This window comes from Oreochromis niloticus, linkage group LG4, assembly GCF_001858045.2.
Source record: "Oreochromis niloticus isolate F11D_XX linkage group LG4, O_niloticus_UMD_NMBU, whole genome shotgun sequence".
NCBI classification, from domain to species: Eukaryota; Metazoa; Chordata; class Actinopteri; order Cichliformes; family Cichlidae; genus Oreochromis; species Oreochromis niloticus.
In genome coordinates this window covers 27,767,452-27,795,291 of record NC_031969.2, presented here as the reverse complement: position 1 = coordinate 27,795,291, position 27,840 = coordinate 27,767,452, and the positions used below count along the sequence as shown (strand labels likewise).

General features: G+C 38.8%; 1 long non-coding RNA gene across 1 annotated transcript in view; it reads right to left on the bottom strand.

Moving 5' to 3' along the window:
* The window catches only part of LOC102076670 (uncharacterized), a 57,996-nt gene that overhangs the window by 8,934 nt on the left and 21,222 nt on the right, over positions 1-27,840 (bottom strand). Inside the window, exon 3 of the long non-coding RNA XR_001224080.3 lies at positions 26,669-26,791. This is a non-coding gene — a long non-coding RNA (uncharacterized LOC102076670). The remainder of the gene's footprint in view (positions 1-26,668; positions 26,792-27,840) is intronic.

The window sequence follows — 27,840 nt, the reverse complement described above, 5'->3', positions numbered from 1 at the left end:
TTAAACAGTACGCAGCCTTGTTGAGCAGCATGTGAAACCCATGTCCTCCCACACGTCTCCTACGTCTGAATTTGGAAAGGGTTAGAGCCCACAATTACTACAGATTTTTAAAAAGGCCAGCCAAAATTTACACCCACTTTACACTGCCTCTGGCTGTCTTTTTTCTAGTCTATACACAGCCATTGTTGGGGTTTTATGTGTGAATGAGTTCCAGGAGAGACCGTCAAAAGCCACACAGCGTTAAGACGACGCACCACAGCCAATTTTATTTTGCGAGCACTGAGAGTTTGTAGTATTTTGCTTCCACAGCAAATCTTCTTTAAGCTACCAGAAAGAAATTTTACGTAAATCTAAATTATGCTTATTTGGTAATTCAGCTCCACTTTGTTTATTAGACATTTAACAAATTAATGCAAATGTAATCAAACAGTGACATTTATGTTCATCTGTTTAAACATAAAATTCCTGAAAACTAGCAGTACACAGAAGAATTGGTAATGTCAAGACTCCTTTTACGGTACATATATAACTGAATTTGTTTATGTAGCATTGAGGAAGGAATTTTGATGTCGACTTTATGCAGCGCTGAAATTTTGTTACATACCCAATGCCTCATTAGCATATTTAATGTTTTAAGCAAAACAAGAAGAACAAAAAAAAGAAATACGTCTCTTTTTCCATCTTACCTTCAAGAGCAGATTTTCAAAGCATTTAGAAAACAAAAAAAGGAAAATGTTTCTCAAAAAAAAAAAAAAAAAAGAGCTCAAGTAAAACTGCATGATGATGGGTTTAATAAAATGCCCACACTGACACAATAAGCCAGATTTGCAGTTTTTTTGGTGTTACACTGGGTTCATTATGCATGGAGTACACCAAAATAACGCAATTGTGTCTGGGTCACCGAGCCCCATCACATACCCCTGAACCATGAATCTGCTCTCCATCACAGCTTCAGAAACAGTGCGAAGTGATCGCCTACACCATTACTGTAGAGGTCACATCTCATCTCGCAGCCCTACCAACATCATTAGACATAATGCTCTCTAATACATCATCCATTAATTAACTGCTTCTCCTTTGGAATATGAAGAGCAAACAGAGAACAGAGGAACATTTTCTGTTGAATGAAACAATTTACAGGCAATCCCAGTCATGTGACACATGTCAGAAACAACTAAGTCTTCTTATAGATGCTGCTGTGTTTATTTTTAAATAAAGTCAGTATGGCTTACAGGATTTTCACTCATGCAGGTCCTGTAAGCACTAAAAGCAACCTAGAGGCCAAAGCAAATTACAAATCATCAGGCTGAGCATTTAACATGTGTCTGTATTTCGCAGAAGTAGCTGACAAGCACAAAAACCAGATACCAGCACATGGAAAAATCTGTGACAGCTGTCATTTCTAATTACCACACGACAACAGCGAGCCATCGGCCTGAAAGGCAGCACCATGAATTGCTCTGACAGGTGATTTTTCTAGTCATTGGCCATGTAGGAGAAATGAGCATTTGTTGACATACATGGGCTGCCATAAGAGTCTACTTTTAGAAAGCACGACTTTACATGTGCAGGTAGGACAAAGTAAAACATCATAATGATGACAGAAAATGTAAACAACTAAATTTTTGTAGTTAATGTATCTATTCTATTAAAAAAAAAAATAAAGGAGGATAAGCATCTTTGGATTTCAATTTTTCCACGTCCTGACCTTTTCATAGAGGACTTAAAAATGTTTTTGGTAATTAAATTGATCAGCGGTGAACTCACAGCGGGGGACCCTCTTAGTGAAGAAGGAGAGACAGACACTGGACGTGCACTTGGGAAAAAATGGAATTACTGAAAATAGATCACAAAAGCACTCAGACTAAACAAAAGCACTGACCTTCAGCGTTCCCCTCAGACGACTGGGCCTCATAGTTAAAACCAATTAGGAACACGTGACAAATGATCTGCCAGATTTGCTGTTTCAGAGAAAAATTCATTTTAAATAACACTTCCTGCCACCGTCACAGTGACAGCTGGAGCATTTAAAAAAAGCTGCTGTCAATTTTTGATGCTATTCCATTTTTTACTGCTTAGATTGAAACTAATGCTAGCTATTATCCTTAATATTCTCAGCCAAACAAAACAAATCTGAGCATCAAAAGAAAAATTGATTTCTGTCTTCAAGTCAAGAATAAGGTAAATCTACTGTACAATGGGCGGCATCAACCACTGAGTGTAATTCAGTACCAATTATTAGCAAATAATTTATTAGTTATTAGCTTCTTGTAATGCACTGAGTGTTTCTTCTTCATTCATCCCTTTTCACTTTGTGTTCAGACACCATTTTACATCTAATCATTAGTTTTTATTAAACTCTTGCTCTTTTCCACTCTTCTCTTCTTTTTTTCCCCACTCACCCCAACCGGTCATGGCAAATGGCCGGTCCTCCCTGAGCCCAGTTCTGCGAGCGGTTTCAATCTGTTAAAAGGGAGTTTTTCCTTCCCACTGTCGCCAAGTGCTTCATCATAAAGGGTTGTCTCATAGTTGGGGGTTTTCTGTTCTATCGTAGGTTTATTGCACTATATAAACAAAACAGAATAGAAAACTACCAATTATGCATTGCTTAAAAACCACACCCTGCCTGAGTAATGTTGCTGACCTTTATATCCAGTTTGCTTAGCTTGTGATGGCTGCTTCCATTTCACAAAGCTCAAATCCTCTCAAACATGACAGGGAGTGCACTGTAATCAAATAGCCTCCAGTCACTAGGATCTCAAACCAACGGATCCCCTTTGGGATGCGATAGAATGTGAGATTTGCCTCATGGATGTGCAGCCAACAAATCGATAGCAACTGTGTGATGCCATCGTGTCAGCGTAATCAAAGGGTCTGAGAAGTGTTTCAGAACCTTGTTAAATTTAACGCACCAAATAACTAATCACTAAAATCAATATTGAATCGGTGTGCAACTTTGCCAAAACAATGTCGGACTCTGTAGTTTTCTCTGGTCCCCTCCCCAATCAGACCAGGAGTGACATGTTTAGCCACATGTTCTCCTTAAATTGCTGTCTGTCTGAGTGGTGTCCCAGAAACGATGTGGGCTTCATAGATAATTGGCAAACCTTCTGGAGGAAACCTGGTCTTGTTAGGAGAGACGGCATCCATCCCACTTTGGATGGAGCAGCTCTCATTTCTAGAAATATGGACCAATTTATTAAACCCCCCAAAATATGACTATCCAGAGTTGGGACCAGGAAGCAGAGTTGCAGTCTTACACACCTCTCTGCAGCTTCTCTCCTCCTGCTACCCCCCCCAAAAACCCATCTCCACTGAGACTGTGTCAGCTCCCAAACAGACAAAAAACAAACTAAAAACCAGCAATAAACTTAAACATAAAAAAAAAAAAATCACAAAGAAAGAACAATACAGTATCCACATCTGAACCAAAGAGTAAAACAGTGAAATGTGGATTATTAAATATTAGGTCTCTCTCCTCCAAGTCTCTGTTAGTACATGACTTAATAATTGATCAACAAATCGATTTACTCTGCCTTACAGAAACCTGGTTGCAGCAGGATGAGTATGTTAGTTTAAATGAATCAACACCCCCGAGTCATTCTAACTACCAGAAATCTCGAAGCACAGGCCGAGGGGGCGGTGTGGCAGCAATTTTTCACACCAGTCTATTAATTAACGAAAGACCAAGACAGACTTTTAATTCATTTGAAAGCCTGATGCTTAGCCTCGTCCACCCCAGCTGTAAAACTCAGAAACCAGTCTTACTTGTTATCATCTATCGTCCACCTGGGCCTTACACAGAGTTTCTCTCTGATTTCTCAGACTTTTTGTCTGATTTAGTGCTCAGCTCAGATAAAATAATTATTGTGGGTGATTTTAACATCCATGTAGATGCTAAAAATGACAGCCTCAACATGGCATTTAATCTGTTATTAGACTCAATTGGCTTCTCTCAAAATGTTAAAGAACCCACCCACCACTTTAATCACACTCTAGATCTTGTTTTAACATATGGCATAGAAACTGATGATTTAACAGGGTTTCCTGAAAACCCTCTGCTGTCTGATCATTTCCTGATAACATTTACATTTACAATAATTGATTACACAGCAGTGGAGAGTAGACTTTATCACAGTAGATGTCTTTCTGAAAGTGCTGTAACTAAGTTTAAGAATATAATCCACCCACTGTTATCATCTTCAATGCCCTGTACCAACATAGAGCAGAGCAGCTATCTGAACGCTACTCCAACAGAGGTCGATTATCTTGTTAATTTTACCTCCTCACTACGTACGACTCTGGATACTGTAGCTCCTGTGAAAACTAAGGCCTCAAATCAGAAGTACCTGACTCCGTGGTATAATTCTCAAACACATAGCCTAAAGCAGATAACTCGTAAGCTGGAGAGGAAATGGATCCGGGAGACAGACACTATCTCTACTTTCAAGATTAGGCTTAAAACTTTCCTTTTTGCTAAAGCATATAGTTAGGGCTGGACCAGGTGACCCTGAATCCTCCCTTAGTTATGCTGCAATAGACGTAGGCTGCCGGGGATTCCCATGATGCATTGAGTTTTTCCTTTCCAGTCACCTTTCTCACTCACTGTGTGTTAATAGACCTCTCTGCATTGAATCATATCTGTTATTAATCTCTGTCTCTCTTCCACAGCATGTCTTTCATCCTGTTTTCCTTCTTTCACCCCAACCGGTCGCAGCAGATGGCCCCGCCCCTCCCTGAGCCTGGTTCTGCCGGAGGTTTCTTCCTGTTAAAAGGGAGTTTTTCCTTCCCACTGTCGCCAAAGTGCTTGCTCATAGGGGGTCATATGATTGTTGGGTTTTTCTCTGTATTTTTTATTGTGCGATCTACTGTACAATATAAAGCGCCTTGAGGCGACTTTTGTTGTGATTTGGCGCTATATAAATAAAATTGAATTGAATTGAATTGAGGCAGTTTTGAAGACAAAATTAAAAGTGGCAAGTGAGGATATGTTGATTGTTTTCAAAAGCAACCAGTCTTATAGAAAGGTCTAAACTTTCAATCTCTACTTTAACTGAGAAGCAAGCCCTTGTAATATAGATAGCCATACTTTCAACATTAAAATTAGATTGTGAATTAAGTTATTACATCATTTTAAACTGTCGATGGGATTACATCAGGGAGTGGCTCTCAGCCCCTTTTTGTTTGTGATGGCGATGGAGTGGTTGACAGGGAAGGTTAGCCAGAGCCGGAAGTGACTGTGGACAATGATGTTTGCAGATTACAGTGTGATCTGTAGCAAGAGAAGGAGGCAGGTAGAAGAGAACCTGGAGAGGTGGAGGTATGCTCTGGAGAGAAACCTAATGAAAGTCAGTAAATGAGTTTTACAGTGAAGCGGCATGGAGTAGAGGTGGTGAAGGTAGATGGCTTTAAATACCTGGGGTCAACAGCAAACCAGTGGACAGTGTACAAAAGGGTTGACGGAGAGAGTGAAGGCAGAGTGACGTGGATCGAGATTGTCAGGGGTAATTTGTGACAGAAAAATAAGCAAGTGAGATCTGCTTCAATGTATAGTTTATAGATGGTAGCATTAACAAAAAGTCTGAAGGCTGGGCTGGGGTTGGAAGAACTGAAGATGCTAAGAGCTTCACTGGTAGCAACCATGATGGACATGATTAGAAAGGAGTATTCAGATAGAGAACTCAGGTCAAGCATTTTAGAAGAAAAGTTAGAGAGGTATGGTTGTTTTGACATGTATATGGAAGAGATAGTCAATATATGGACAAAGGATGCTGACTATAAAGCCGCCAGGTCAGAGGGAAAGGAGACGACTTCAGAAATCATTCATGGATGAGGACATGAAGAAGACTGGTGGGACAGAAAAGGAGATAGGGATAAGGTGAGAAGGCAGCAGATGATCTGAGAGCCCCAGAGGACAAAAGATCTGCATCACAACCATGCCAGGGCTCGACTTTGGCAATGTTTACACATATTTTGAGAAGAATACCTCACCTTATACTGCCAGCAGGATGAAAGTGTACAAAAGCTCAGACAGCTGAATATATTTTTGATGACCATGGTTTAGAATGAAGGGCAAGAAATTCTTCACTGTCAAAGTAAAAGCAAGTGGTGGCATTGATCCATTTCTGGTCATTTTCAGGATCACTGAAATCAGTGTTCTCGAGCAATAGTGACAAACAGCAATAGTTCTTATAGGTTAGATGTAATAAATCTTACTCAAACTTATATCAAATGTCAATGACCCCCTAGAGAAGAACAGATTGCTGCAATTAAGGCAGGATTACCAATAAATAAATAAATAAAAAAAAAATAAATGTGTTTGCAGGTGTAAACGGAGTGGCTAAACATTAGTTCAACACAACTATCTGGCATTTTGATTATAGAAATCTGATTTTAAAAAATACATTGGGTTGAAATAGTTATTTGATCCGCTGCTAAACTTGTAAGTTTGCTCAAAGAAAGAAAGGAATAGTCAGATTTTAATTTTAATAGAGAAAGACAAAACATCATGGAGTGGCCTAGACTGTCTCTGGACCTCAGAAACTACTACAGAAAATCAGCTGAGAGACCTGAAGCTTCAAGATGCCAAGCAGCAGCCTAGAAACCTAAAGAATTTAGATATTTGGAAACCTTAGAGAAACCCTTGTTGTCAATACAGCACTAAGTACCAAGTCATGTTTTACTTGGGGATCAAATACTCATTTCACTTAGCGATATGCAAACCAATTGATAAATTTCACGCAATGCATTTTTAGTTGATATTCTGTCTCCCTTCATTAAAGTTAAACCACCATAAAATTAGAGACTGTTCGTTTCTTTGTAAGTGAGCCAACATACAATTTCAGCAGGGGTTTAAATAATTATTTTCCCCACTGTAACTGTCAGGCTGCAGAAAAAAGGTCTTCTTTTGCCTTCCACATGTGTGAAATGATGTGGCATAATGTAAACTATTAAAAAAAAACCCTGCATGCTAAGCAGGGGCATAAGCAATTCATCCAGGGAAGGAATAGAAACTCATTCTATATTTGCCCCTCAACAATATAATATAAAACTACGGAATTTGAATAAACTTGAATTTGGCTTGGTTGAATACTATGATCTATGATGTGCAACACATTTGTAGTATATATCGAAAGCCAAAAGAAAAAAAAAGTGGGCAGCATTAACACAAAAAAAAGAAAAAAAGACATGTTTTAAAACAAGATAACAAAAGGAGATAAGTGCTAAGTACTTTTTGGCCCAGATGACGATAATGATGATGATGGTGACAGGCCCTGTTCATCTCCCTCTCTCAGCCCAGTTTCAGTTTCTTAAACCAAACGTCTCATGTTCAGCAGGGCGTCAGGCTCACCGCTGGGTGCTGCCACTACAGCACTGCCACATAAAAGCAACGTGTCACTCCACATCACGTATTAGATTTTCTTCTCCGCATGACGCCTCTCTGCCCGTCTGCACATGCGTTTTCTCTTCTACCATTCCTTTGGTGTTTGAGCATGCACATTCAACTTGCTCATTTAGCAAATCATTTTCTGATACACCTGAGTGCTGAAACTGAAGCTGCTCTTTCAGATTGCACAAGGACGTACAGAAGAAAGGGAAGGAAAAAAGTGCACAGCATAGGAGCTCTTGATGGCATCCTATAATTGCCTACTATCTTTGCTCAAAACATTTTGCTTACAAAGGTTTTCTGTGAATGTGAAGCTTCACCTCATCCATAGAGTTGTAAGGGTGAAGGTTTCATATGATGAATAAAGAGATTTGGAACTCTACAAGGATAGAAAAACAAGGTTTTGTTCAAAACAGAAAAACAAATCTATAAATTTCCATTTAAAGAACACAAATAGGTCTTTAGAAAAAGTAAAGAAAATTTTTTTTCTCTTTCTTTAAACATGTCTAAAGAGTCTAGATTTGAACAATTACTTGGTACCGAGAGGCCCAAAGTGTCGTGATGAAATATCCTACACCATTACACCACCACCAGCAGCTTGAACCATTGATACAAGGCAGGATGAATCCATGCTTTCTAGTTGTTTACACCAGACTCTGACCCAATCAAAGTTTGTGTCAACTGTAGCCTCATCTTCCTGTTATTAGCTGATAGGAGTGGCACTCAGTGTGGTCTCCTGCTGTTGTTGGCCATTTGCTTCAAAGTTTAACATTTTGTCCATTCAGAGATGCTCTTCTGCATACCTTAGTTGTAATAAGTGGTTATTCAAGCGTTGCCTTCATCTTATATTAAGTTGTCAAAGAGACCAACAAGGTATTTTCTCCCAGAAACCTATCAGGCTAAAGAAGTCTTTTTTTGCCTTCCAAGTAAAGATGTGACATACGGTAACCTATGAATAACTACATGCTCCTCATCCAGGGCATGAATATAAACATAGAAAGCTGTTGCTCACAGGATATTTTCTCCTTTTCTCTTTAAACCCTAGAGATGGCTGAGTGGGAAAATCCCAGCAGACCAGCAGTTTCTGAAATAATGAGACGAGCTTGTCTGGGACTAACACTGAAGCCACACTTAAAATCACTGAAATCACCTCGCGTCTCCATTCTGATGCATGGTTCGAATTTTCTCAGGTCTTTTTAACCATGTCTACATGGTTTGCATTGGGTTGCTGACATATGATTGGCTGATGAGACAGTACTAAATGAAGTGGCTAGTGAGGCATAAAAATTGCATGAAGAAGTCAGAGGGCTGTTCAACAATGGTCTCTGATATGTCTGCAAAACAAATTAGAAATTTCTGGTTAAAATGAGAAGTGTTCTGTTTGGAAAAAGAAAAACACTGCATTCCAGCATCAGAGCCTTATTCCATCTGTGAAACCTGGCTATGGGAGAGTCGTGGGCCGGCCACGTTCCACTGCATCTGGCCAAGGAAGATTTGCCACTCTACTGATGGAGCAATGGAGTTCAAATGAAATTCTAAAGGAAAATGTCATGACATACTTCTGTTATCTGCCTCTGAAGAGAACATGGGTCATGCAGAAACACAACTTCCCCACCAAACCATTAAAAATAGTCACAGAAGAACAAAATGATGCTTTGAAACAAACCAAACAAACAAAATCCTGAAACTGAAGATGTTCCGAACACTGAAATACGCAATAATTTTTCCAAGCCAGTGCAGTACTTATCAATATTAAATGTAAATGCTCGACTGCCATTATGACTGCTGCATAATGGGTAGCTAATGTACTCTGCTTTATATATATCTTATGTAACCAGTAAAGATTTACATACTTTCTGACCTCATAGATAGACAACATTGGCTCTTTTCTTCAATAAATGGATAACCATGTTAAATTATTGTTTAATAGGGTTTTTCTATATTACTTTTTTGAATTTGTGTAAAAATCAGATGATGATTTCAGTCATACTGATGTAGAAATAGAGAAAATCCCAAAAGGTAAACAAATTTTCTGCAGAACAGTCTGTATACACTGAATGTAAATTTCGACATTCACATGCATGCTAGCACATCCCTTCTCTTTCTAATAGTCACGTGTTGCAGCCCTCATGATCCCTGACCTCTGCATTAGTATGTAAAAGTCAGGACATTTAGTACGTCCACATGCAGGCAGTCAGACAGGCTGTCGGCTTCCATCAGCTGATGTTCATCTGTGATTCAGTAGTTAGATGCAGAACCGGAGGGAGGTAAGAAGAGAGGGAGATGGAGGAAAACAAGCCGGATGTTGGATAACATGCTGGGGCTGGCCCACTGTCAGCCCCACTCATCACGAGCCCTGTCTGGGCATCCCACTAGCCTTGGAGTCACACTGCTTGTCAGAATGGCAGCGAAGGAGACTGGAAGTCACAGCCAAGCGGGTTAATGGGGGCCCAGATTTAGAAGGAGAGCTCTGTCACCTCCCCGTCGGACTCTGTTGACTTTTACAAATCACAAAGTCACTCATTTGTAGCCTTCTTCTGCATCATAACACCTTTTGAGGCTACAGTGAAGTGTGTATCTGTGTGTAGTGTATATGCTCAAGGCTCTGTGATTAAAGCCTCTATTTGTGTTTCCTCTTTGCTTGACAAGATTTTGCCCCAACATCTGAAGTCCTGTGAGTCATACCAGAGTCGGCAAAATTGACAGCAAAATAACATGAATAAATCATGTGACTCAGAGGATGTGCTGCAGATTTTATGTTCTATCAAGCTTTCTTTCTGTGTGAGAATTCACAGAAGGCATTGATGGCAAGCTCATTTCATTTTCAGTAAAGGAAATTTGTGGTTGTCAGCTTTTCACTTATCCTAGCTCTGCTGACCAGGTGCAAACAGTCAACAGAGATGGCAGTTTCATAAATCCACCAAAGCTCTGAATTAGAATTTTAGTTTGAGCTAAATAACTACCGGCTATGTCTGCGTTCAAATGTCCTCCTTTATGCTTCTGTCTGCAGATGATACTTTGAAAATTTGGGGTTTAATTTATTATCTACAGCTTTTTTTTTTCCATTTACTGAAGCAACCAACATGTTAATATGGATGTCATCTGGACCGAAAATCTTCAAACGAATGCAGCCTTAGCAGTTAATGTAGCCTTGTATTGTGCTTCTTTGGATTTATTGTAAGTGACTAATATCTTAAACTGGCATAGTTTTCTAATCCAAACAAATTTTTTCTAAATAATATCTGTTGTCTCGTTAAAAAGTCCCTTTTTGCCAAGATAAAGTGGCATCATATACGCACTCTCAGACGGGCAATTTGAAACTAAATTATCAGAAGAACTGATCTGTATGAATACAAACTAAGTTATTTTACACAGTTGCTTTCTTCCAAATATCAATAAAGGTAGCATATAAAACAGTAACATTACAGTACAGCTAGCATCAACAACAGTTGATCTGTACGCAGGGCTGAGCACTCTGTTATAACCTGTGACAAATTCCGATTTATGGTTCTTGTACCTGTGCAGTACCCATGCACCCATGCAAGTCACACTCATGTAAATATGACCATCCATCCACTGTCTTCTGCTTATCCAGGGCTGGGTCGTGGGGGCAATAGCCTAAGCAGAGAAGCCCAGACCACCCTCTCCCCGGCCACCTCCTCCAGTCTTTCCGGGGGAACACCAAAGCGTTCCCAGGCCAGCAAAGAAATATAATCTCTCTTCCATGTCATTATGGCCATTATGATACTCAAAATATGACCAGTCACACACAACTCTGTAAAAATGGCTTTATCAGTCTCTCACATTACTGTGGAGGAATTTTGACCCACTCGTCTTTACAATACTACTTCAGATCAATGAGGTTTGCAGGCACTTGTTTATGCTCAGCTCTCTCAGCACTTCAATTGGGTTGAGGTCTGGACTTTGATTGGGTCATCGCAGCACCATGATTCTTTTTTTTTTTTTTTTTTTCAGCAAGTCTCATTACAGAGGAATTTTGACCCCTCTCTTTACCACGTTGTTCTGCTCATTGAGATTTGAGAGTATTCGTCTATGTTCAGCTCTCTTGAGGTTCTGCAATAGCATTTTAATTAGTTTGAGTTCTGGACTTTGACTGGGCAATTGTAGCACCTTGATTCGTCTCTTTTTCAGCTATTCGTTGTAGATTTGCTGCTGTGCTTGGGATAATTATCTTGTTATATGACCCAGACGAGCTTTAGAGTTGGACAGATGACCTCACATTCGACTCCAAAGTGTTTTGGTACGCAGAGGAGTCCATGGTCGACTCAATGACTGCATAGTGCCCAGGACCTGTGTCCGCAAAACAAGCCAGAATCATCACCCCTCCACCACCAGGCTTGGCAGCTGGTATGAGGTGTTTCTTCTTTGTTTGGGTTTTGCCAAACATGTTGCCGAGCATTTTAACCAAAGACCTCAACTTTGGTCTCCTCTGGTCCAGATGTCTTGCGGTTTGTTAAAATGCAACACTGCATGCAAAGAGTGTCTGTTCTTGATAGTGGCAGTATATAAAGAATGTGATACAACTGGTCTGTGGGATACTCTGTTTGTGTTGTTATTGGTTCATCAGAAAGCTGCGGAGGAGAGCGGAGTTATAACATGCAAAGAGCTCAAGTGAAACAGAATGAAGTGTCCACTGCAGCCACTCTCTGTACTTTTCATGTTGTATTTTTTAAATCTTTCATCTCCCTTTCCTGGTAAAGTCTGCTGCTACTCCCTTCTCTGTTCCGGCTCACTTGTCAAGCATTCAGCTGACGTGCGGCATTATCCACATCCAGCAACGTGCAGTTGGGATTTTCTAGGACTGCACAGGAGCATATTTGTGTTGAATGAAAACCCCTCTCTGCATGAAATCCACAAGGAATTAGACAAGCAAACAGACATAATCACAGAACCATAAATTATGCATGACCCATGCTACCATATTCCTGGTAAACCTTCCAAACATCCACAAACGTGTTCAATTTTTTCTGTCACGAACATTTAAGACTGTGAATTGTGTTAACACACACCTGAATGCTGCAAACCAGAATAATGTCCAAACTTTTGCTTTCATAGAGGTGGTCACACTTGCTGATAATCAATTAAATCAAATGAATCTGATTAGCATTACTGGCTGCATATTCAACAACAAAGTTCAGGTTAACCATATGCTATTTACTCTTTATTCTCTGTGAAGTTAAAGGTCTGGCAAACTTCAGGATAAATGGGAAGAATTTACTTTTACTGACAGACATGCCAAGTGGGATGAAGAGAAATACAGAGGGAAAACTTTGAAGTAAATACTATGCCTTTACATAATGCCTCAGAAACCTTGAATCATTCATGCAAAGCTAATAATCTGAACTCGAGTGAGGAGAATATTCCCAGCAAGGCTTCTTCTTAAAGCTGATATTTCTCTTTTGCTACCCTTAAACTTTGAAGCTGCGCTAATGAATATAAAAAAAAAAAAAAAATTTCTTTCTTTCTTTTTTTTTTTTTTTTTTTTTTAAAAAGGTCACATGAGGTTGCTGCTTATTTGTAAAATGAAAAATGTCTCTTATTGCTCAAATCTGCTGTATATGTGGAGTATTTAGCACCTTTCACTGCTGTAATTTTAGTTCACAGCTACAAAGCTTTCATTTACTTGTTTTTGTCTGCAATGGTGGTTTTTAAACCAGAAAAGCTCAGAAATCTGAGTATGTGTCTGCGTATGTGTGTGTACTTAGCATTGTAGGGTAATAACCAATTTTTCAAGGTCTATGGCATAGACAGTGAAAACATCCAGACAAAAAACTTCCCGTTTCCACTGCCAGCAACTGATGCAGGTAAATATTAAAAAAACAAAATCCATCAGACAATAGCTGAATTTTTCAAAATTGGCTTCAGGACTTTTGATCCATGCAACCAAAATCTGCTCAAATCCAATCTCTCAGTGCTACTCGAACTATAAACGGAAAGCAGACAGAAATCAAAATCCTGACATTTGAGTAGCTGGCAGTTCCAAAAACAAAGCTAAAATAAATAAGTGTGTATATATTGACCACTTGCAAACAAGATGATGCCAGAGGTCAAAGGAGAATAGTCAGACTACTTCGAGCCAATAGCAAGGCAACAGTATCTCAAATCATCACTCGTTAAAGCCAAAGCATGCACAACACATCGAAGCAGAAGCCTGAGGCTAAAATAAAGGCAGAAGAGGGCTCAACCATTTTAAAGCATGGCGTACAGAGTAAAGTGGTATAGTTGATTGGCTGGACAGGAACTCGAGTGATCGATTATTTTTTTAACAATTCAAACAAATGCCTCTATTTATTCATTAGTTCACAATAACTATGCAGAGTTTTCCTGCAGACAAACAGCAATTCTCCATTCACTGATTCACACCGTTTATCCTTAAGGTCTAACAAACATTTTAAGGTATTTTTCTTCTCTCAAAACATTGATGAAGCTATTTAAATATATTTTTCACAGGGTGCCTGTAAGGTGAAGCTCATCAGTGAGTATTTTCAGCATGCAGGATACAATCATCTTAGAATCACCTTATTCTACAGTGACTGGCAGCAGTAAATGCAAATTCTATATCAGCTTGTACACATACCGACTTATCTTTTTACTGAAATAATATGTTTTCACCATGAATTATTCATGTGATGGCACCATTTCATCAAATTCAAATATTCTACATTGTTATGTATATAATAATAATGCACAGATTTCATATTCTCGGTCTGTTTGGAAACACGCGTCCACACAGAATGATTCTTTTCTTCAAACAGAACCTCCAATAACCTGATCACAAACAGGTGCACACATTACGTGTACACAATTGAAGCGTTTCTTAGAAATTACACGTAAAACTACACAATAACAAGATGCCCTTTGCACAGCACTAAGTAACGTGAAGCCATAAATGTTGTCAATAAGCTCCTGACTGCTGTGGTCAGCCAGTCTGACAACAGAGGGGATGCTTCTGTTGCCACATAGGAAACACTGATCCTCTTTCACTCTCCCCTGCTGGTTTAATTATTGCAGCCCTGAGGATTATTTGTGCGGCAGTAGTGGAAAATTTACACCCAGCATGGAGTTTAAACAACATAAAAGCCTCACAGAGAATTCTGAAATCTATCTGACGTAGAAGTGTCTGCCTCTCTGTGTCTTCGTTCCTGGTTGAACTTTTTTTGATCACTTTTCACAGTGTGAGTCACCACCTAAAGCACAAAGGGGATGATTTGTCTCATCTTTTTGTAAAAAAAAAAAAAAGCAGCAGCCACGTGGAAGGGTTTTAATCTAGACTTCAAGATTTAGAAAGCGTCGAGTACAGTTGCAGCTCATCCCGTATTAGCATAAACATTACCAAAGGCAGACATGTTTCATCTGCAGATTTCAATGAAACAATATCCAGCCCATCAAAGAAAACTCGAGCTTTTGTGAATGTTCATAAACTGAGACAGTGCCTACAGTAAAGGTGAAATAGGAAATGTGGGAAATGTCTGTAAGATGCTCACAAAGAGAGTACAGTTTTTACTCTCTGATGATGTAACAAAGTGTCTGTAAAGGAACATTTTGGGACATAATTCAACTCTACTACCATATGTGGTAAATGTGAAGCTCAAGCCAGTGGGCTTAAAGTACATTAGCTACCCTAAGCCTCTTCTTAAAATGACAAAATGCAGCTTACAGTTCCACTTCAAGTACAGTACCACTTTTTCACTTCACTTGAAGTGAAGTGAAAGGTCGCTAGTTCGAGTTCATCCAGCTAACCACTGAAAGTACAGCTTATTACTAATATCAAAAACTGTTTTGCAGCTTTCATATATTAAGACAATTTTCATATAGATTTATCACATTTGGAAATAAATATTTCAAATAAATGTTGCAAAAAAGCCTGAAGTAAAAAAAAGGTAACAGACAGGAACTAAAAGGCATTTCAAGCCTCAGTGTAGCCTTCAAGTAATAAGATGCCGGTGAGACACATTTGTGGTCTCTGAGCTGAGAATATGATACAGTGATTTATGTTTTTACCTCAAAACATAGCATGCGTCCGTCTGCATCTCAAGTTAATTCATCGCTGACATGAGGAGGCGATACATGCACAATATCATCTGGTTACTTCCCCAAAGAAATTATACAAAAGCAGGCTGATATCAGACACCGCAAACACATTACCTACTCACCCTCGTGTCTATAAAAATAATCCTGTCTATATGTGTGTTGACTCAGTAAGGATAATATTAAATGAGAAAAGAAAGCAATAAATCTTTAAAAGTGATACAGAATGTATTAAACTAAGTACACCACCTGACTCAGTAGCTTGTAGAACCACATTTAGCAACAATAAATTGATCTGTGTGACATTATCAGGCCCTTACTTTATTACAGAGAAACTTTGGCCCCCTCTTTACCACGTTGTTTTGCTCATTGAGATTTGAGAATATTCATTTAAGCTCAGCTCTCTCGAAGTTCTGCAATAGCGTTTTAATAAGTTTGAGGTCTGGACTTTGACCGGCAATTGTAGCACCTTGATGTGTCTTTTTTTCAGCTATTTGTTGTAGATTTGCTGCAGTGCTTGGGATCATTGTGCTGTTGTACAACCTAATTTCAGACAAGCTTTAGCTGTTGGACTCCAAGATACTTACTGTATCACATTTCCAAACGGTACAGTACACATTTGTTATTTTTAAATTGTATTCTTAAATTAACCATTTAACATACTAACTGATGCTTATAGAGTCCAAGATGTAGCTCTTGGGTTTGTTGCAATTTCTATAAGCATTGCTCGGGCTGACCCTGGGATTTCTTCTCCTGGTATTGTGTTAACACACAACCAAGTTCTCCAAACCAGCAAAACTATAAACACTTCTGTTAGAAGTGGTCAGTCTTGTTCATGATCAGGTTAAGTTGCATCTGACTTAACCTCTTAAATCCTGTGGAAGCAGTCTGGGTGTTGGTAGTTTTTCATGACTGTACAGGTGTAGTCGTCACTGATTTTAGTGGGGGGGGGTTTTACAGATAAAGAACTTTCCTTGAGCTAATGAAGAAAAAGTAAGTTTTACATTCAGGCTAAGAGGAATAAAGCAATCAAATTTATTCTAAAAAATTTAACTGTCCTATAATGACAATAAGTTTAATTTTTACATCAAACACTGCAAAGAGTCATTTGTATAAGAGCAGACACCTATGAATTCATTCGGTTTACATGGTTGTAAAAAGCCTGAGATTTTTGTTGTTGTTGTGCTAAGCTTGAAAGAATGTGTAATGATTCCCTTGAGGAAGCTGGGTGTCTACTCCACAAGTGATGGCAGAAAAATATATGGTGTAGTAGAAGAATTGAGCAAATGGGGTGAAAAGGAAGAATATGAAACCATTTAAATTGCAGCAGGTACAAAAACACCATCAGTACGAGGAGATACAAAGCAGGATGTAAATATAGGTCTGCCAGAGTGAAACACATTGTTAACATTTCTCAATAAAATGCAGAAACTTGTATCACACTAAAGTAAAAAGACAAGAAAACATATGCAGGAGTCTGCACAAGGAAGTGAAAGACATGGGAAAAGAAAAAATGAAAAAAAGAAACGTGAAAAGTGTTTTAATTTCTATACAAACAAAGCAAACAAATTGTTATGAAAACGGCAGACTGATGGCCCGATTATGCAAGCTGTAGGCTTTTTTTAAAGTTCAGATTATATAAAGTTGTGGTAGCAACTTAAAACAGCATGGCAAAGTTGCTCAGGAGACAACAATATCATATATTACATCATATTAAATTACATTGTCCACAGAAAATTAGAAACGTTCTCCATCTTTTTTTGGCAAGTTATTTGCTGAAGATATCACAGGAGCAAAGTGGGGAGACACCACAAAAACAAAAATGCTCGAAGAAATTTAAAGAGAATTAGTTTGTACATTAGGTTTGATGTCATTAGCAAACTATACAAACCAGCGAGCATCAACTCATCAATCTAGTAAGTCAGCAACACTGTTTCACTTCAAACAGAAAAATGTTAAACAGTTTGTAAACCTCTAATTTGGTTCCACAAAAAAAAAAAAAAAAAAAAAAAAAGATGTTTTGCATTGTGAATGAAAGTTTAGTCTGTAATCAAAAGGACCAGCAAGAAGGTAAACCTGCTAATTGTAACCATTTGTATTCTTTTCTATTTTTTCCCCCTTTTAGAGCCAATGTTTGTTTGGTCTATTCTGGACTTCACTGGAAACCATCAACTGTATATACAGGATTTAGCTACTGTGACATAACTAATAGTCTGTTACTCAAAAACACAAAGTAACAGACTAATAAATTGCTGCAATACCAAAAACTGGAACACATATCTCCTACGACTCTGTTATTTCTTATAGATAACTGCAGTAAAACTTCTACAAAAGGCATCAACTGGACGTAGGTCAGTAACTTTAAACCAAACCCACAGGGAAGACTTAAACATTGTTGTAATAAGACAGTAAGTAAGCTACAGACTATAACCATTTTTTGAACCGGGATGCAAACATGTTACTGTAGTTTCATCGTTTAAGTTTTGCACTTTAACATGTGAGCCTAAGGGGATTAACTTGCTTCTAGAGGCAGCCTCACGTAGCTATTGGAGTAGTAGACACTTCTGCATTGGCTTCATTTTCAGTCCCAAAGGTTTGCCACTTGGCAGTAAACATGGTGTTCCACTAGTGTAATGTGGATTACATTTAAAGAGTTTTAAAAGCTTCTTATCTATGTCTTTTGTCATCGCAGTGGGAACTCTGTAAAAATAACCTTTTTTCAGGATTATTAGTGCTGCAATTTAGCTCAGTCTGCACTTTTTAAAGGTCAGTATTCTGCAATAGGATCACTGTGTCTTTTTAACTGACTTTTTCTGAGAGCAAACAAACACAAACAATTATGCTTTAAAAGTTTATTATGTTACTGTTAGTAAAGAAAACCAAGAACCTCCCTTCTACCCTGACTAATTTTCTGACTTTTAGATTTGTAGTAATAAACACAATTTTTTTGAAAACGGTTGTTCCTATTGAGCTGCCATCAAATTCAAAACTGCGTAACCCTGCTTTAGGTGACTTATACCAGTGTTACACAGTATTTTTTAACACCAAAGTCTTATAGTTAAACTCCAAAGGTTAATATCAGGGTTCAAGAGTCTGCTCATATGAACATAACAGCTCATATAAACAGATAAAACAACAGGGTTGGTGTAAAAAACACCCTCAGGTCAGGAAGAAATTGACCCAAACCAATCAGTAACAGTTCTGGAACCTTAGCCTCCTCGTCTGACCCATGCACACTGACAACAGCCTGCCTAGAGATTATCCATGCACAGCATGATGGAACTCGAAAAGGTCAGCAACCATGATTAGTTTTCTCACACTTCTTTGCCAAAGCACCTGCCGCTGATGAGCCTGGACATATTAGCGGGTATACACAGGCATACACAGTAAGCGATTTCGTGCAGTTTTCTTCTGCTGGTATATCTTTCAAAAAGAGAGAGTTTGTCACGCATGTTGCAAATACACTGAAGATCAAATCTGAAGTAAGTGAATGGTTAGAGTATATCAGGGACTTGGGTGTATTTCAATAAGTTAGATAGAAGTTTCTATTTAAATATGCATGTAAGAAATCTTCTTGGCACAAGACACTGCAATTAGCTCTTCAATTTTTATGCAAACTTCCTTTGAACCACCATCCTCTCCAGAATGCTTCTCTATCTCTGTCTCATAGAGCTCGTCTTTGGTGAGTCAGCCAGCACAAAAAGCCAGACATCAATACTTGATCGGAGTCCAAGGCAGCCTGCAGCTACCCAGCTCCACCAGCTGGTCAGGGCAGCTTCACCATAAAGCGGGAGAAGAGACGGCAGGGTGGAAAAGGCTGGAACAGGCACTGCTCACAGGCTCTTCCAGTCTCACAGTATCCAGAGAGCCAGCAGAAAGCAATCTGTGGTGTGCAGTCAGCCTCAGGGGGCACCAGGAGGGCACGACAGGGATCCGTCTTAAAATATCCCAAACACAAAAAATAAAACTCCTTCCTATCGAACAGCTGAGGGATGCGCCTGTGTTTTTATAGAGAGGCCATTGTTTGTTTGTTGAGTCCCATGGGGTACTAAATGTGTTAAGTCCCATGTGAGACAATATGAGACAGCCCAGCATCTGCCACAGAAACTTGCTTCCTCCATTTCTCTTGGTCCTGTCACAGAGCAAAGCCACGGTTCACCTCTGAGGAGTCAGGCAGACCCGTCACACTGCGATAGTCCCTGTGAGAGCTTTGTCTTAAGGCAGCAGCCTGCTGAAACAGCGAGCAATCCACTGCTCTCACACCAATAATCATGAAGAAAATATGAATAGCATATAAATACTATGTCGCAAACAGATTTCCTCATCATCCATCAACGAATAGATAACAATTCACCATTCAGAGCAAGTAGATAATATTTTTGCTGAGCATGTTTTCTGCACAGTTTTTGCAAAGATTTGTTTTAATTTGAAAAGCTGCAGTAAAGTCGAAAATGTTTATTGGGATCAGGGGAGGATGACGCATAAAGCTCAGAAACATGTTATAAATACAACAATGTCAAAATTCTAGCTTTAGTAAGACTTTATACTTTACTGTTTAAACATTGGCGCCACATTCTACCTAAAAGTACACAAAAAATGAAACTGTTGTTTTGCAGTAATAGAATATTGACAAATATTAGTGAGAGGATGTCAATATTGTCAATATTGACATCCTCTCACAGTGCAACACCCAAGCAAGACAAGGAAACTATGCACGGTACCCATACCACACAATTGAATGATCAACAGTTCATGTCAAATTAAGTTTAGAGGACCATTTCTCATTATTTTTAACTCTTTGTCCTTTTCTAGCTATAAAGGCTGATCAGCTCTTCCTAACATCAATAAATAAAGCTGGTGTCAAGAAGAAATGTTAACTCACTGATAGCAAAAAAAAAAAAAAAAAAAAAAAAAAAAAAAAGAGCTATAAACCAGCAAATGCATCATCATTATCAACATGAAAATAAGAGTCTGACATTATATTATTATTAATAATATTAAAAATAATAGAAAAAAACTATTCTTTCTATATTTTTTAATAAAAGTTATAAAACTTATTTATAATTAATTATTATTATTATTATTATTATTATTATTATTATTATTATTATTATTATTATTATCATGATAAAAACATTTCAAAATTATTTTAATTCTATACATTATTTAAAATTATTTTTAAAAAGCTAATCAAATTAAAAACATATATGATGTTATTATGAAATAATATTAATTACAATTCAATTTAAATGGACTAGAATCTTGACTTCTGTCTCAAATTAGATCTTTCAATTACATCTATCACTCTTCCGTTAAGCAGGTTTACTTATGTTTAAGTTCTGGGGAAAGAAGAAAATGGAAGCAGGTGTAACAGTGAGGTAGTGAAGGTGGGTGAGTTAAAATAGCTAGGGTCAGCTATCTAAAAGTAACAGACAGTGCACAAGAGAGGTGAGAACAGAGTGGAGATGAGTGTCAGGGGGGATTTGTGAATCAAGGACAACACTAGTGAAAAGAGAGATCTACAAGATAGTAATGAGACCTGCTATGATGTCTGGTTTGGAAACAGTGACACTGACAAAAAGGAGGTGAAGATGGAGGTGGCAGAATTGAAGCTAAGCTAATTTTCATAGGAAGTGACCAGAATGGAGAAGTAGTAAAGAGTGTATCACAGGGACAGCTCAGGTCGAGCAGTATGTAGACAAAGTTAGAGAGGGACTCTCGTCTTCCACTCCTGTCCTCTCTTCATTACATTTTTCTCCATCTGTCCGTGTCACACGTTACCATTTTTTCTCTCCCTGGGAAATACAGCAACTATACATTTAGCTCACAGACAGTTTGTGTGCTTGGTTGTTGAGCTGTTTAAAAAGCTCTGAAATTACCTGGCACTTCATATATTAACACCAAAAACACATCACAAAATGAGAAGGAGAAAAGATGAGCTGAATCCGTTAGCAGGCTGTGGGACATCTTTATTTTCTTATTACTGAGCAAATATATCTATGCCCTCACTGGAAGTAATGACGAGCTGCAGCGCACGTTCACTTAGTCACACCCACATACACCCACACACAAAATTACCTAATTTAAGAGTAACATGTATCAACCTATCACATTTAATTACTTATTAACTGAAGGTGCCGGAATGCTATTCCAGATCATTCTGGCCCAGTTTAACCCCTGCAAATGATGTTGAATATGGAGCTGCCAGGCAGGAGAAAAAGACAAAGACCACAGAGACAATTCTTGCACTTAGTGAAGGAGGATATGCAGAGGGTTAGGTGAAAGAAGAGGATACAAGGGATAGATTGGAGGCAGGTGATCCCATTTGGTGGCTCCTAAAGCCACTGGCCGAAAGAAGATTATGACAAAGTAAATCTAATGTTTCAGATATTAGACCTGCTGTCTAAAGAGTAGCAGTTATAGTATTGTAGTCTAAGAGAAAACTACAGTGGCCCTGAGAGGCCAAACGGACTTCAACTTAAGACAACACCAGCAATAAGAAAAACGCTGCAAAAGCACACAAAACACAACAGAAATAGGAAAAACAACAAAACAGAAATAGGAAAAAAAACAGAAATAGGAAAAACAGATTTCCAAAAGCACAAGGGAAGTGTTTCTGGGGAAACAATAACCCGACGGACCAGTTGCAGGAACAAAAATATGCTAAGTAAGTTTGTTTTAATCTCATGATTCATATAATACTGATGACGGATTTTTAGGCTAATAGTTAGGCTAACACACTTACCTCTCATCTTTTCTTTCCTCACAAAACCGATAGATCCTCCACTTCTTTTAAGTGTCTCCCAGCGCAATTCTTAGCATATTTTGGTTCCTGCTACTAGTCCGTCAGGTTATTGTCTCCCCAGAAACACTTCCCTTGTGCTTTTGGAAATCTGTTTTTTCCTATTTGTGTTTTAGTGTTTTTCCTATTTCTGTTTTCGTTCTTTTCTATTTCTGTTTTCTTTTTTCCCCATTTCTGCTTTCGTTTTTCCTATTTCCGTTTTTCCTTTTTCCGTTGTGTTTTGTTTGCCTTTGCAGCGTTTTTCTTATTGCTGCTGTTTTCTTAAGTTGCAGTCCGTTTGGCCTCTCAGGGCCACTGCAGAAAATTGACTTAAATAATTAACATGAATTAGAAACCAAACTTTACTTGCCATTGAACACATTCGAAATTGTTTATAAGTAAATAACTCAAACAAATTGGTTGGCTCGCATTGAATTTAAAAATGTTAATGTAGAACAGATTAGGATTTACAGAGGGAAAAAAGTTATTTGATGAGCAGAAGCAAACCTGAGGAATGGCTGAAAAAGGTCTGTACTGTTTGCACTGTAAATCTCCATGAACTAGACAGAGAAATGCACAGAAACATCAGTGATACACGATTTATATATTGCATGCTACAAATGTGTCTACTTGATGCTTGATACTGAGCTGTTTGTCAGTGTGCGTACAGGATTGTAGTCCCTGCCTGTGAAGATTCAGAGTTGTATAAACCTGGCTCAGATGCTTGGAAGAAAATCAGATAATTGCTTTGAAAATCCAAACAGCAAGCTGATGCTCGTTTGTGCTGCCAACTCAGTTAATGTTCTGTGTCTGAGCGGGTTTTTTTCTTTCCCATGTAATATTTGTAAATCTTGTCTTGATCAACCACAGTAGCACAGAGATGTCACAGAGAGTTGTTTACGGTACAGTTGGAGAGGATTAATCTCTCATCTTTCCTAGCTTAGGGGGGTCATGACAGGAAATAGCAGTACTAGTTATTGGTAAAGATTTAGCACATTGTAGTATTTATAAATCCCCATCCTCAAGTCCAATTATTGTGGTAAATTTCCTTCTCTCATAAACAGCACTGCAGCTTAAGCAGAATGACAGACTTGGCAGAGCAGAGCAATGTTTGTGCAGTGGACATCCAAACGCAAGATCATCAAAGGATTTATGTGGTGCACAGATCTGAGCATGCGACTTGGAACTAAGCTTTAAACCACAATAAACAGACTATAGGGAATGCAGAGATGAGTCGCAGCGAATGAGCAACAAAGGCGAGGATGGGCCAACAGTGCCATGATAACCTTTGAGCACCTGCACATTCAGACACAGCAGGGTAAATGGTTTAACATGCATCCCAAAACACTAGGCTGCATTTCAGCCAGTGTTATTAGAGATCTGGTAAAAATTGATGGAAATATGAATGAAGTAATGTCAGATTCTAATCCATCATGCTATAAAGCATCAGATTGACAATGGCTTCATTTTCCAACATAACAATGATCCCGAAGACATCACCAGTACAGTAAAAGAATACCCAGATAGAAAAATAAACAAATAAATAAAAACAACAACACACGCAGTGGAACACTATCAGTCCTGGATTGGCCTTACCAGGGCCCAACCCTAGAACACTAGCGTGCTCTAGGGTTGCCATGCATCTTCCAATTAAAAGATGCATGGCATACTGAAATACTCTTCTTTTATCGTCCAGGAGAATTATTGTTTAAAGCTTGCCTAAGTGAGTCCTGGCATTGCAGAAGAATAAAGGTAGCCATACCTAATATCCGGTCTTTAAGTCTGACGTCATTAGCCATGTCTGGGCCCAAACTCCACTGCAGGTCCCTAAGTCAAACAAACACTGCGGCATCACTGAGAGTTGAAAAACTGTCTAAATTCTTTCATCTGCAATAAAATGATCAGTGTGGCTGCTCTACCAGGTTTAGCAATTAAGTTTAACATCCAGACATCCATGAAAACAGAATTTATGAAATTTAACGGAGTTAGAAGTTAGCTCGCTAGTTTCCATCTAAACATAATATATCATGTTCTGACTGAGAGATTTCTGAAAAAAATTAAGATGTACAGCTCTGCTATAACTTCCGACATAAATGAAAACAGGAAAGTAAACACCAGTGATGTTTGTAGGGTTACTGAAGTTGGGCTAGCTGATATATAATGATGTGCTTTGTGATCGCTAGCGACACAGCTGTGTTAGCATAACATAAACACAGTGAAGCTGGAGGACAAACGCTAACTTTTTTCCACTCGATAAAAGTTAACATGAGGGTTCCCGATGGTTAGGGACAAATGTAACTGCATGGCAGGATGCTGTAAACAGACCAAACTTCAGTCAGGAGAACAACTGCAATATAAGGTTAGTCATTAATATACTGCTGCATGGGCTGGGCTGTAGTTGCATCGTAAGGTTTTAAAAACTGAGCTTTAAAATGAATAGCGGTAACAAAAACCGAGGGAGGCCGACAGTGATCACTGACTCTTTTAAAGGGTTTGTTGAGATTAAATAGAACAAGATACCAAGCATTAAAACATGTTAAAAACACAACAGGCTTAATAAACGTAGAGTCGGTTGGGCCCGGAAACAGGATTCATCACGTCATCACTTAAAGACCGGATTGACTTTCAAGCTTGTTAGAACTGTACAAACTCTGTTTGTGCATAATATACTGTATTCCCATTCATATTTGTGCATGTTTCAATATATCATTGCATCTATTTCCAATTTTCTCAGCTAAGCAAAGACATGAGGTGTGGTTCAAGACATTTTTCCACAGCGGTGCAAACTTTTACCACTGTTCAACACGATTTTAGTTAAATTTAACAGAGATAAATGTTCTAACTCAGATTATTCCCTTAAATCTTCCACTTTGGGATTATTGGGTTTATTGAAAGAGGTAATGATTTCAGTTTTGTTCCTTTATCTCTATTGCACTGGAGGCGAAGTAGAAACCAATATCCCCAAATTTTTGGACACCACCCAAAATCTCTGCTACAATTTCGCTGTAATATGGCTGTCAACTTTTTTTTCCCCCCGTGGTTCTACTTTTTGCGGATATACCAGAAACCCTGATTCAATCATAACCTCTTTCTTTAGAAACTATCCTAAACACTACTTTATGTTATGGAGCCTGGGGAGACTTTAAAAACAGTCTCTCTCTGTCCCATGGGTTTTTGGGCTCAGCTTGCAAGAGCAACCCACTGTCAGAGTGGGAATCCTCTGAGAAATAACCTCCTCACTGGGACAGTTCACTCACGACTGAAGCTGGCAGCTGAAGTGCACATGTAAAAGCTTTTATGCAGACACCACAACAAAAAGCGCACTCCTGACTGACAGCATGTGGTGCAGGTGCTGTGGTTTACAACCTTTTAAGTTGCACAGCCCTGCAGAAAACAATACGGTTTCCAAAGTACGACTCAAAACTACACTCATATAACTACACATCCAGGGAAACACACAGTCAGAAACAGTACATTCATGTCAAAGTGACACACAGGCAGAGCTCCTCTCTGCTTCACTGAGCACTGAGCACCTGAGTCTCTGGCCGCTTGCCTGGATGCTCCGGTTTAGAGACGGATCTTCCAGGAAAAACTGCAGCAAAATCAGATTGCTTATCCCTCTGAGGGGGGGAGAAGTGGGTTGGATCTACCTTTTATTACCTCTCTAACACTGCCCACCTATGGACAACAACACACAAGACACTGTGAGTCTGTCATGTGGGCTTTCATCCAAAACTCAAACAGGAACACAATGCTTTCCTACAGGCTTCCTTTCAACCGTGCACTAAAAATCAGATCAGCAACCAACAGGCTGTCGTTGATGCAGACCAACCGGGAGACATCACTGATAATCCGAGAAGATCAAAAGGACAGAGCAGAGATGCTGTTTGAAGGAACGGCTTATGCTTAAACCATTTCCCCAGTCCTGACATTTGATATGACTGCTAGTCTGTATCTTCAGGTGTGTGTCACAAACGCTCAGCTTCCATCAACAAAAGCATTAAAGTGGAGGGCTGAAATATCACTGCTGAAATATCCGTGGAACAGGCGATGAGAGGATGAGCCAGAGGACGGCTGAAAGGCCTGCATGCTTTTCTCATCCTTTTTATGAGGTGTCTCACTCATTACTGTGGTGAGCATGAGTCACCATGAATAGCTGAAATCACTGTGGGAATAAGTGCTACATTATGTATTTGTCTATTAAGCATGTGTGGATGTATTTTGTAAAGACAAATTGCAATGATATGAAAGGAGGAAGGCTGCTGGTGTATATTGATTTTTTTGTAGCTCAATCAAAGCAGAAGAATGAAGCAGAAAAGTCATTAAGAACGAAATCATTCTGCATGCATCAATATGCATTTGCTTTTCCAAGGCAGCCAGCCACTACTTACACCTGGAGGAAATATGTATTGCACAGAAAATCGGTGTGATGGGTAAACTGGTTTTATTACCCAGAGCGTGCAGCCAGTCATCAGTCAGCGGGACGCCATCATTTCATCTACAGTGTAAATGAAGCCTGGATGAGTATCCTGTGGACAGGGAACATATCACCAGTCCTGCAGGTGCTGATTTCCCTTTGAGAAAGAAAAAAAAAAAAATATCACAAAACCACAGTGAGATAAAGGGATGAAAGATTATTAAACTATTATTTTAACAATATGTGTATCCATATTAGCCAAAAATATGTTTGTCACAGTTAATTTAAGAATAATAAAGCACACTGAAACTGATGTAAAACCAAAACGTAATTAGAAAATACAACTCTTTAATCATTCTAGTTTGCACTACTGTTTGTCTGTACTCCTCCTGCCGTCTCGTCTTTCTCCGCAGAGGGAGGGTAGACGTAAACCACAGTCGACATGTGACAGCGCTGTTAGAGGTCTGATAATCGACATGAGAAAGTGTGAACATGCAAATGACATCAAGCTGCACAGAGGTAAACGTCAGGGTTAGTGACCTCCCTCAGAGGAAACCCTGCAGTCTGACAAATGTTCTTCCCTGCCTTTCTGTCACTAACTGTTACCTTTACTGTCTGCCTTTAACTCACTCCGAAATATCCTCATCCTTGTCTTTGCTTTTATTTCTCTTATTTCCCCAAAGACGATATGCACTTAAACGAGCAGGCGTCCACATTTTCATTTCAGCAAACATGTTTACTGTCAATAACCATATGGCTACCTAATTCAATCAGTTGTTTATGGAAGCTCATGGGAATAAGCATGACTCTGACATGTTAAATAATATTCATAGCTACATGCTCAGATTTGCTCTAGTATCTGCTTTTCCAGTTAGCATGAATATATGAATTCTCATTTGGAAACAAAACCAGTTGAGGCCCCAGTTGTGGAAAACAGGCAGGAGTCAGGACGAAGACACAAGAAAAACAATGTAAATAAGATGTAGTGCACACTTTCCAGTCAGCTTATTACTAAAATGTTCTCAATCCATTACAAATAATCATTTTTTATGAAATCTTCTGTGTATCATATTAAACCAGAGTTGACTATCATAAGAGAAGAAAAAATTACCGTTAGTCTAATGATATAAATGAACTGTATTCCAAATAAGAGGATGTTTTATGGTTACATTAATTCTCTGTGTGCCAAAAAGACCATGTAAGAAA